We start from the raw sequence: 12557 nt of genomic DNA, 5'->3' as shown, positions 1-12557 counted from the left end.
TTCTCACGCTTTAGGGCCCCTGAAATGCCAGGGCAGTATAAATACCCCACATGTGACCCCATTTTAGAAAGAAGACACCCCAAGGTATTCCGTGAGGGGCATGGCGAGTTCATGTAATTTATTTTTTTTTGTCACAAGTTAGTGGAATATGAGACTTTGTAAGAGAAAAAAAATAAAATAAAATAAAAAATAAATAAATCATTTTCCGCTAACTTGTGCCCAAAAAAATTATTCTAGGAACTCGCCATGCCCCTCACGGAATACCTTGGGGTGTCTTCTTTCCAAAATGGGGTCACTTGTGGGGTATTTATACTGCCCTGGCACTTTAGGGGACCTAAACCGTGAGAAGTAGTTTGGAATCCAAATGCGCAAAAAAAATGCCCTGTGAAATCGTAAAGATTCTCATTGGAATTTGGGCCCCTTTGCGCACCTAGGCTGCAAAAAAGTGTCACACATGTGATATTGCCGTACTCAGGAGAAGTAGGGCAATGTGTTTTGTGGTGTATTTTTACATATACCCATGCTGGGTGAGAAAAATATCTCTGTAAATGACAACTTTTTAATTTTTTTTATACAAAGTTGTCAATTTACAGAGATATTCCTCTCACCCAGCATGGGTATATGTAAAAATACACCCCAAAACACATTGCCCTACTTCTCCTGAATACGGCGATACCACATGTGTGACACTTTTTTGCAGCCTAGGTGCGTAAAGGGGCCGAAAGTCCAACGAGTACCTTTAGGCTTTACAGGGTTGCTCACAATTTTGCCCCGCCCAAAATGTCAGAACAGTAAACACACCCCACAAATGACCCCATTTCGGAAAGTAGACACCCCAAGGTATTCGCTGAGGGGCATATTGAGTCCATGAAAGATTGAACTTTTTGTCACAAGTTAGCGGAAAGGGAGACTTTGTGAGAAAAAAAAATCAATTTCCGCTAACTTGTGCCAAAAAAAAAAAAAAACTTCCATGAACTCGCCATACCCCTCACGGAATACCTTGGGGTATCTTCTTTCCAAAATGGGGTCACATGTGGGGTATTTATACTGCCCTGGCATTTTAGGGGCCCTAAAGCGTGAGAAGAAGTCTGGAATCCAAATGCCTAAAAATGCCCTCCTAAAAGGTACTCATTGGAATTTGGGCCCCTTTGCGCACCTAGGCTGCAAAAAAGTGTCACACATGTGGTATCGCCGTACTCAGGAGAAGTTGGGCAATGTGTTTTGGGGTGTCTTTTTACATATACCCATGCTGGTTGAGAGAAATATCTCTCTAAAATGACAACTTTGTATAAGAAAATGGGAAAAGTTTACTTTTACAGAGATATTTCTCTCACCCAGCATGGGTATATGTAAAAATACACCCCAAAACACATTGCCCTACTTCTCCTGAGTACGGCGATACCACATGTGTGACACTTTTTTGCAGCCTAGGTGCGCAAAGGGGCCCAAATTCCAATGAGTATCTTTACGTTTTCACAGGAGGTAAAATTCATTTGGGTGGTAAGTTGTATGACCGAGCAATAAACCGTGAAAGTAGTGTAGTGCAGAATTGTAAAAAGTGGTCTGGTCATTAAGGGGGTTTAAGCTAGGGGAGCTGAGGTGGTTAAATAAACGTTTTTTCAAACGTTTTTCAGGCTTTGTCTTGGTTCCAGCAGGCTTTAGCATGAACTGGCAGGCAGGGGCGTTGCTAGGGTCGAAAAAGATCTGGGGCACAAGCCCCAATGAATATGGCCCAATTCTATAAGTCCATCACCCACCCCCGCACACTGCATTTTGCTCTACTTGCTATACAGCAGCACCTACCTCTCACATCCAGGGCCTCCCAGTTGACGTCTCCTCCGATGTAGATCTTCTCTGTCATCATCCTCTCAATTCGGTCCGGACAACTTTTCTCAGCCGCAGAGTGTGACACACAGACATCTTAGCTTCTTCACATTTCTATCATCATTCTCCAACCTGGAGCCCCCACAGTGTTATCCTGCTGCTCGCTGTGCTCCCCAATACCCCCAAATACTATCCTGAAGAAAAATAAGTGCCATACAGATAATCTTCCCCATAGTAATAGTATTACTCATAGTCCCACCAATAATAATTCCCTTTTAGAATGCCCTCATTAGTAATACTGCCCCCTACAGTGCCCCCCATTAAGTATTTTGCCCCCCACACTGCCCCCATTAAGTAATTTGGCCCCCACACTGCCCCACATTAAGTAATTTGCCCCACACTTCCCCTATTAAGTAATATGCCCCCCACACTGCCCCACATTAAGTAATTTGCCCCCCACACTGCCCCACATTAAGTAATTTGGCCCCCACACTGCCCCACATTAACCGCCTCCGGACCGCCTAACGCAGGATCGCGTTCCGGAGGCGGCAGCCCTGCACACAGTCACGCATATACGCGTCATCTCGCAAGACGCGAGATTTCCTGTGAACGTGCGCACACGGGCGCGCGTGTTCACAGGATCGGAAGGTAAGCGAGTGGATCTCCAGCCTGCCAGCGGCGATCGTTCGCTGGCAGGCTGGAGATGCGATTTTTTTAACCCCTAACAGGTATATTAGACGCTGTTTTGATAATAGCGTCTAATATACCTGCTACCTGGTCCTCTGGTGGTCCCTTTTGTTTGGATCGACCACCAGAGGACACAGGTAGCTCAGCAATATGTAGCACCAAACACCACTACACTACACCCCCCCTGTCACTTATTAACCCCTTATTAACCCCTGATCACCCCATATAGACTCCCTGATCACCCCCTGTCATTGATCACCCCCTGTCATTGATCACCCCCTTGTAAGGCTCCATTCAGACGTCCGTATGATTTTTACGGATCCACTGATACATGGATCGGATCCGCAAAACACATACGGACGTCTGAATGGAGCCTTATAGGGGGGTGATCAATAACAGCGGTGATCACCCCATATACACTCCCTGATCACCCCCCTGTCATTGATCACCCCCCTGTCATTGATCACTCCCCTGTAAGGCTCCATTCAGACGTCCGTATGTTTTTTTACGGATCCACGGATACATGGATCAGATCCGCAAAACACATACAGACGTCTGAATGGAGCCTTACAGGGGAGTGATCACCCCATATAGACTCCCTGATCACCCCCCTGTCATTGATCACCCCCCTGTAAGGCTCCATTCAGATGTCCGTATGTTTTTTACGGATCCACGGATACATGGATCGGATCCGCAAAACACATACGGACATCTGAATGGAGCCTTATAGGGGGGTGATCAATGACAGGGGGGTGATCACCCCATATAGACTCCCTGATCACCCCCCTGTCATTGATCACCCCCCTGTCATTGATCACCCCCCTGTAAGGCAGCATTCAGATGTCCGTATGTTTTTTACGGATCCACGGATACATGGATCGGATCCGCAAAACACATACGGACATCTGAATGGAGCCTTATAGGGGGGTGATCAATGACAGGGGGGTGATCACCCCATATAGACTCCCTGATCACCACCCTGTCATTGATCACCCCCCTGTCATTGATCACCCCCCTGTAAGGCTGCATTCAGATGTCCGTATGTTTTTTATGGATCCACGGATACATGGATCGGATCGGCAAAACACATACGGACATCTGAATGGAGCCTTGTAGGGGGGTGATCAATGACAGGGGGTGATCACCCCATATAGACTCCCTGATCACCCCCCTGTCATTGATCACCCCCCTGTCATTGATCACCCCCCTGTAAGACTGCATTCAGATGTCCGTATGTTTTTTTATGGATCCACGGATACATGGATCGGATCCGCAAAACACATAAGGACATCTGAATGGAGCCTTATAGGGGGGTGATCAATGACAGGGGGGTGATCACCCCATATGGACTCCCTGATCACCCCCCTGTCATTGATCACCCCCCTGTAAGGCTCCATTCAGATGTCCGTATGTTTTTTACGGATCCACGGATACATGGATCGGATCCGCAAAACACATACGGACATCTGAATGGAGCCTTATAGGGGGGTGATCAATGACAGGGGGGTGATCACCCCATATAGACTCCCTGATCACCCCCCTGTCATTGATCACCCCCCTGTCATTGATCACCCCCCTGTAAGGCTTCATTCAGATGTCCGTATGTTTTTTACGGATCCACGGATACATGGATCGGATCCGCAAAACACATACGGGCATCTGAATGGAGCCTTATAGGGGGGTGATCAATGACAGGGGGGTGATCACCCCATATAGACTCCCTGATCACCCCCCTGTCATTGTTCACCCCCCTGTAAGGCTGCATTCAGATGTCCGTATGTTTTTTACGGATCCACGAAAACATGGATCGGATCCGCAAAACACATACGGACATCTGAATGGAGCCTTATAGGGGGGTGATCAATGACAGGGGGGTGATCACCCCATATAGACTCCCTGATCACCCCCCTGTCATTGATCACCCCCCTGTCATTGATCACCCCCCTGTAAGGCTTCATTCAGATGTCCGTATGTTTTTTACGGATCCACGGATACATGGATCGGATCCGCAAAACACATACGGGCATCTGAATGGAGCCTTATAGGGGGGTGATCAATGACAGGGGGGTGATCACCCCATATAGACTCCCTGATCACCCCCCTGTCATTGATCACCCCCCTGTCATTGATCACCCCCCTGTAAGGCTCCATTCAGATGTCCGTATGTTTTTTACGGATCCACAGATACATGGATCGGATCCGCAAAACACATACGGACATCTGAATGGAGCCTTATAGGGGGGTGATCAATGACAGGGGGGTGATCACCCCATATAGACTCCCTGATCACCCCCCTGTCATTGATCACCCCCCTGTAAGGCTCCATTCAGACATTTTTTTGGCCCAAGTTAGCAGAATTTATTTATTTTTTCTCACAAAGTCTCATATTCCACTAACTTGTGTCAAAAAATAAAATCTCACATGAACTCACCATACCCCTCACGGAATCCAAATGCGTAAAAATTTTTAGACATTTATATTCCAGACTTCTTCTCACGCTTTAGGGCCCCTAGAATGCCAGGGCAGTATAAATACCCCACATGTGACCCCATTTCGGAAAGAAGACACCCCAAGGTATTCCGTGAGGGGCATATTGAGTCCATGAAAGATTGAAATTTTTGTCCCAAGTTAGCGGAAAGGGAGACTTTGTGAGAAAAAAAAATAAAAAATCAATTTCCGCTAACTTGTGCCAAAAAAAAAAAATTCTATGAACTCGCCATGCCCCTCATTAAATACCTTGGGGTGTCTTCTTTCCAAAATGGGGTCACATGTGGGGTATTTATACTGTCCTGGCATTTTAGGGGCCCTAAAGCGTGAGAAGAAGTCTGGGATCCAAATGTCTAGAAATGCCCTCATAAAAGGAATGTGGGCCCCTTTGCGCATCTAGGCTGCAAAAAAGTGTCACACATGTGGTATCGCCGTACTCAGGAGAAGTTGGGCAATGTGTTTTGGGGTGTCATTTTACATATACCCATGCTGGGTGAGATAAATATCTTGGTCAAATGCCAACTTTGTATAAAAAATGGGAAAAGTTGTCTTTTGCCGAGATATTTCTCTGAGACACTTTTTTGCAGCCTAGGTGGGCAAAGGGGCCCACATTCCAAAGAGCATCTTTAGGATTTCACAGGTCATTTACCTACTTACCACACATTAGGGCCCCTAGAATGCCAGGGCAGTATAACTACCCCACAAGTGACCCCATTTTGGAAAGAAGACACCCCAAGGTATTCCGTGAGGGGCATGGCGAGTTCCTAGAATGTTTTACCCAAACCATTTTTTTTTTTACCCCAAATTTTTTTTTTTTATCAAAGACATGTAGAACAATAAATTTAGAGAAAAATTTATATATGGATGTCGTTTTTTTTGCAAAATTTTACAACTGAAATTGAAAAATTTCATTTTTTTGCAAAAAAATCGTTAAATTTCGATTAATAACAAAAAAAGTAAAAATGTCAGCAGCAATGAAATACCACCAAATGAAAGCTCTATTAGTGAAAAGAAAAGGAGGTAAAATTCATTTGGGTAGTAAGTTGCATGACCGAGCAATAAACAGTGAAAGTAGTGTAGGTCAGAAGTGTAAAAAGTGGCCTGGTCATTAAGGGTGTTTAAGCTAGGGACGCTGAGGTGGTTAAGTAATTTGCCCCCCACACTGCCCCACATTAAGTAATTTGCCCCCACACTGCCCCACATTAAGTAATTTGCCCCCACACTGCCCACATTAAGTAATTTGCCCCCACACTGCCCCCCATTAAGTAATTTGCCCCCAACACTGCCCCCATTAAGTAATTTGCCCCCACACTTCCCCCATTAAGTAATATGCCCCCTACACTGCCCCACAATAAGTAATTTTCCCCCAGTCTCATACCAGCTGTACATATATAATAATATACAGGAGAATATACCAGTAGTACCTACTACCTGGGCTTAGGTCCTTGCGCCTAGGCTGGCTCATGCTGAATCGACTAGTGCTGCCTGCTGGAGGCTGGACTGGCTCTGGCTAGCTGAGTCGACGCTGACTGACTATGTCTATGACTGACTATGCCTGGGCCTGGCTGGCAGTCAGAGAACGAGGACGACTGACCGTTTCAACAATATGGCTGTGCCAGTGATTACAGTGGAGTAGGCACTGCAGTGGCACCGGCACCTCGCTCATCTGTTCCCGCCTGCAGAAACAAGACTTAGCCGGCGGTGCAGCAGCGCTGATGACGTGATGTCACAGCGCGCTGTGTGATCTGCACGTTCTGCGCGGCCATGCCTACCATAGGGTTGGAATCAGATACCAGTTGTTGGGGCTGCTGCTAGAGCGAAATACGGGGCAGTGGTAGATTGATTCGGGGCCCTGGCCCCGGATAAAAGGCCCTAGCGACGCCCCTGCTGGCAGGCAAACTAAATTCTGCTCTATCTCTTTCTCTCTGCTGTACTGACAAGTTAGTTTAGTAACTTTGATTCCTTCTTTATGCTGCACTCCACTCTTTAGTCTGACTTAGTTTCAGCCAAGGAATAGGTTAGTGGCCTGTTAGCTCTAACATGGAGTCTAAACCAGAATAATATTGAACTGCCACACTTCCTTCTGGTAGCAAGCAGGACTAGCCCACTTCTGCCCAAAAACGGGGAGAATGGAATGGTGAGTTCCATTCTAACTATAGCTCTGCCATATTTGCTGCCACCTGCTGGCGAACCAGGCATATTACATGTAATAAACAGTTACATAACAAGATTATCAGTGCACAATATGGAGAGGACCTGGAAGAAAATACATAAGATGACATACAAGTTAGACCATTAGCAATAGTAGCAGGGTGCCGGAGTGGTAACACCACTCTGGGGTGTTACATACCCCCTTATTTAAAACCAAGCTGCCCTCGGTTTGTGCTTAGGGCATGCTGTAGCGTTCTCTTTAAAAGTTAAAGTACTGCTTTAAACTATATACTGTCACATACAGTCATGTGAAAAAATTGGGACACCCTTTGAAAGCATGTGGTTTTTTGTAACATTTTTAATAAAAGGTTATTTCATCTCCGTTTCAACAATACAGAGAGATTAAAGTAATCCAACTAAACAAAGAAAACTGAAGAAAAGTCTTTTCAAGATCTTCTGTAAATGTCATTCTACAAAAATGCCTATTCTAACTGAGGAAAAAGATAGGACACCCTCACATGTATTCCCTCTTAAATTGGCTCAGATCTCACACAGGTATATCACACCAGGTGCACATAATTAGTAGATCGTTACTCTGCATGTTGAATGAGGCTTGCCCTATTTAAACCTCAGACATTTAGTTTGGTGTGCTCCTGACTGTTGAAGTGAGAGTGAGCACCATGGTGAGAGCAAAAGAGCTGTCAGAGGACTTCAGAAAAAAGATTGTAGCAGCCTATGAGTCTGGGAAGGGATTTAAAAAGATCTCAAAAGATTTTGAAATCAGCCATTCCACTGTCCGGAAGATAGTCTACAAGTGGAGGGCTTTCAAAACAACTGCCAACATGCCCAGGACTGGTCGCCCCAGCAAGTTCACCCCAAGAGCAGACCGCAAGATGCTAAAAGAGGTCTCCAAAAACCCTAAAGTGTCATCTCGAGAACTACAGCAGGCTCTGGCTACTGTTGATGTAGAAGTACATGCCTCTACAATCAGAAAGAGACTGTACAAGTTTAACTTGCATGGGAGGTGTGCAAGGAGGAAACCTTTGCTTTCCAAGAGAAACATCGAGGCCAGACTGACATTTGCCAGAGATAAAGTTGACAAAGACCAGGACTTCTGGAATAATGTTCTTTGGACAGATGAGTCCAAAATTGAATTATTTGGACACAACAGCAGAGGACATGTTTGGCGTAAACCAAACACAGCATTCCAAGAAAAGAACCTCATACCAACTGTGAAGCATGGAGGTGGAAGTGTCATGGTTTGGGGCTGCTTTGCTGCAGCAGGACCTGGTCAGCTCACCATCATAGAATCCACGATGAATTCTACTGTGTATCAGAAGGTGCTTGAAGAACATGTGAGACCATCAGTTAGAAAATTAAAGCTGAAGCGGAACTGGACCATGCAACATGACAATGACCCAAAACATACTAGTAAATCAACCAAAGATTGGCTGAAAAAGAAGAAATGGAGAGTCCTGGAATGGCCAAGTCAAAGTCCAGATTTGAATCCCATTGAGATGCTGTGGGGTGACTTGAAAAGGGCTGTACGTGCAAGAAACCCCTCAAACATCTCACAGCTGAAAAAGTTCTGCATTGAGGAGTGGGGTAAAATTTCCTCAGACCGATGTCGAAGACTGGTAGATGGCTACAAGAACCGTCTCACTGCAGTTATTTCAGCCAAAGGAGGTAACACTCGCTATTAGGGGCAAGGGTGTCCTATCTTTTTCCTCAGTTAGAATAGGCATTTTTGTAGAATGACATTTACAGAAGATCTTGAAAAGACTTTTCTTCAGTTTTCTTTGTTTAGTCGGATTACTTTAATCTCTCTGTATTGTTGAAACGGAGATGAAATAACCATTTATTAAAAATGTTACAAAAAACCACATGCTTTCAAAGGGTGTCCTAATTTTTTCACATGACTGTACAAATAGACTGAATTAGCAATTACTACCCATAGGTCTCTGCCCGTGTGAGTAGGGGTTCTATTAACTGTTTCTCTCCCAGTATAAACCAGAGAACCAAAGAGTCTGCATCAAGCGCTTAAATACTCCCGTTTTGTGGATACTGAGCTCTAGCACCACCAGGAGCGCGGGGGTGTCATGTACTGTAATCCCTCCACGTTACTATAAAACGCCCGCAAATAGAAGGGTGGCTTCATCCTGTTCCTTCCTGTATTCAGTGTCATCAGAGGCAGTTCATACGAGCAATGAAGCAAGGATGCTAACTATCTGGCTAACAATATAAAGTCCAAAGTCCATTTTAAGTGCATAGAATCACATTGTTGTACCCATAAAAGATTCCATACAATGGTCTAAAGTACTTAAACGTTGCAGAACCTTAGAACTTTAGTGCAAAAAATGTCACATTAGAAATTACAAAGAGTTCAGGTACATGTTTGAGTCCTTTCTTTGGGTGCAGGCTTGTAACGTTGCAAAACTGAAACACATAATGCAAAAATAAAAAGTAATTTGTAATCCACATGAGCACGAAGTTTCCTCTGGGAGGGGATGGAAGTCTTCCTCCTGGGTCCCATATTTGAGGGCGCAAAAGTCCTTCTTTAAGCTGTGTGGCATCCTCATCGCTGTGATTGCTAGCTCTGGTGCTCTCTGCAGCTGCAACTCCAGCAGAAAGTTCATCTGCAATGTCCTGGTGGCCTTCTGTGGCAGAACTTTGAACTGCAGGATCACCCTCTTCTGGAGGATCTTCTGTAAGCCTCGGCCTTTTCCTGGTAGGTGACAGATTCTCCGGACAACAGTAAAAGATAGACCCTTGGTCTTTTATAGCCAGGAGCTCTGGATTTGGTGGTGGTTCCGAAGTGCATGGAGCAGTATGAGTGGACTCCTCCTCCTTTTTCCTGCGCACATCAGGCCGGTGTTCCCGTTTGTGGGGCTCAGGTGCTGCTTCAACTATATTTGGAGGCTCAGGGGCAACAGGAGTAAGTATGGTGGCACTGGTCACCTGTAGACTTTGCAGAGGCACTAGTGGTGTAGGCTTATCACCCTTGCCAAATTGAGTCTCCAGGGGGTTAGGAGTGCAAATGACTGGAACCAGGACTTGATTTGGTGGCTGGGGGAGCCACTGTGGTGGATTTAATACAGGAGACATTTCTGAGGTCTCCCATCCTCCAAGGTATCCACACTGGATTAAATCTTCAGCAGGGTACACATTAGGCAGACAAAGTAACATGCCACACACATCTTAACCAGTGGTAGAGTCCAGAATTCTAGATGAATCAGTCTCTTCCCTCTCTAGGGCCGGACTTTGCAGTCAGACATAGCTCTTAGTACCCTGTACCAGACTAGAGGGGTCAGTGTAAGCTAGACTGCAATTTTAGTGCATGTTGCTATGGGTAGCGGCAGAAGAATTAGTGCATGGCTCCTTTAACTCCTCAAGGACACAGCCTTATTTCACCTTAAGGACCAGGCCATTTTTTGCAAATTTGACCAGTGTCACTTTAAGTGGTGATAACTTTAAAAAGCTTTTACTTATCTAGGCCATTCTGAGAATGTTTGTTTTTTCGTCACATATTGTACTTCATGACACTGGTAAAATGGAGTCAAAAAAATTCATTTTTATTTGTAAAAAAAATACCAAATTTGCCAAAAATCTGGAAATATTTGCAAATTTCCAAGTTTCAATTTCTCTACTTCTATAATACATAGTAATACCTACAAAAAGAGTTATTACTTTACATTCCCCATATGTCTACTTCATGTTAGGATCATTTTGGGAATGACATATTATTTTTGGGGGATATTACAAGGCTTAGAAGTTTAGAAGTAAATCTTGAAATTTCTCAGAAATTTTCAAAAACCAACTTTTTAAGGACCAGTTCAGGTCTGAAGTCATTTTGTAAAACCTACATAATAGAAACCACCCAAAAATGACCCCATTCTAGAAACTACACCCTTTAGGTGTTCCACAAGAATGAATGGAAAATAGAGATACAATTTCAAAATTTCACTTTTTTGGCAGATTTTCCATTTTAATATTTAGTTACAAAGCAAGGGTTAACAGTTAACAGCTAAACAAAACTCAATATTTATGGCCCTGATTCTGTAGTTTACAGAAACACCCCATATGTGGTCGTAAACTGCTGTACGGGCACACGGCAGGGCGCAGAAGGAAAGGAATGCCATAAGGTTTTTGGAAAGCAGATTTTGCTGGACTGTTTTTTTGACACCATGTCCTATTTGAAGCCCCCCTGATGCACCCCTAGAGTAGAAACTCCAAAAAATTGACTACATTTTAGAAACTACGGGATAGGGTGGAAGTTTTGTTGGTACTAGTTTAGGGTACATATGATTTTTGGTTGCTCTATATTACACTTTTTGTGAGGCAAGGTAGCAAGAAATAGCTGTTTTGGCACCGTCACCATTCATCTGACAGGTTAGATCGTGTGGTATTTATATATAGCAGGTTGTCACGGATGCGGCGATACCTAATATGTATACTTTTTATTTATTTATGTAAGTTTTACACAATGATTTCATTTTTGAAACAAAAAAAATCATGTTTTAGTGTCTCCATAGTCTGAGAGCCATAGTTTTTTCAGTTTTTTGGCAATTATCTTGGGTAGGGTCTCATTTTTTGCGGGATGAGATGACAGTTTGATTGGCACTATTTTGGTGTGCGTATGACTTTTTGATCGCTTGCTATTACACTTTTTGTGATGTAAGATGACAAAAAATGGCTTTGTTTACACCGTTTTTTTTTTTTTTACGGTGTTCACCTGAGGGGTTAGGTCTTGTGATATTTTTATAGAGCCGGTCGATACGGACGCGGCAATACCTAATATGTATGCTTTTTTTTATTTACTTAAGATTTACACAATAACAGCTTTCTGAGCCATAGTTTTTTTATTTTTTTGGCGATTGTCTTAGGTAGGGTCTCATTTTTTGCGGGATGAGGTGGCGGTTAGATTGGTACTATTTTGGTGGGCATACGCCTTTTTGATCGCTTACTGTTGTACTTTTTGTGATGTAAGGTGACAAAAAAATTATTTATTTTAGCACAGTTTTTATTTTTTACGGTGTGTTCATCTGAGTGAGGGGTTAGGTCATGTGATATGTTTATAGGGCCGGTCGATACGGACGTGGCGATACCTAATATGTCTACTTTTTTTTACTTTATTTGGGGAAAATTACGTTTTTGTTTATTTTTACTTGAAACTTTTAATTTTTGGGGGGAAAACTTTATTTTTTCAACTTGGGACTTCAACTTTTGGGGGTCTAATCCCTTTTACAATGCATTCCAATACTTCTGTATTGGAATGCATTGGCTGTTTGAATAATACTGTGTGTATTACTCATACAGCTTCCGGCCTGTGAGATCCAGGGGGCTGGATCTCACAGGCACGTCACAGGAAGGCATCGCCGATGCCTCAGGAAGGCATCGTGCTGCCTTCC

This window comes from Bufo bufo, chromosome 4, assembly GCF_905171765.1.
Source record: "Bufo bufo chromosome 4, aBufBuf1.1, whole genome shotgun sequence".
In the NCBI taxonomy this organism is placed as follows: domain Eukaryota; kingdom Metazoa; phylum Chordata; class Amphibia; order Anura; family Bufonidae; genus Bufo; species Bufo bufo.
The sequence above is the reverse complement of the archived record's forward strand: the minus strand, read 5'-3'. Positions refer to the sequence as shown.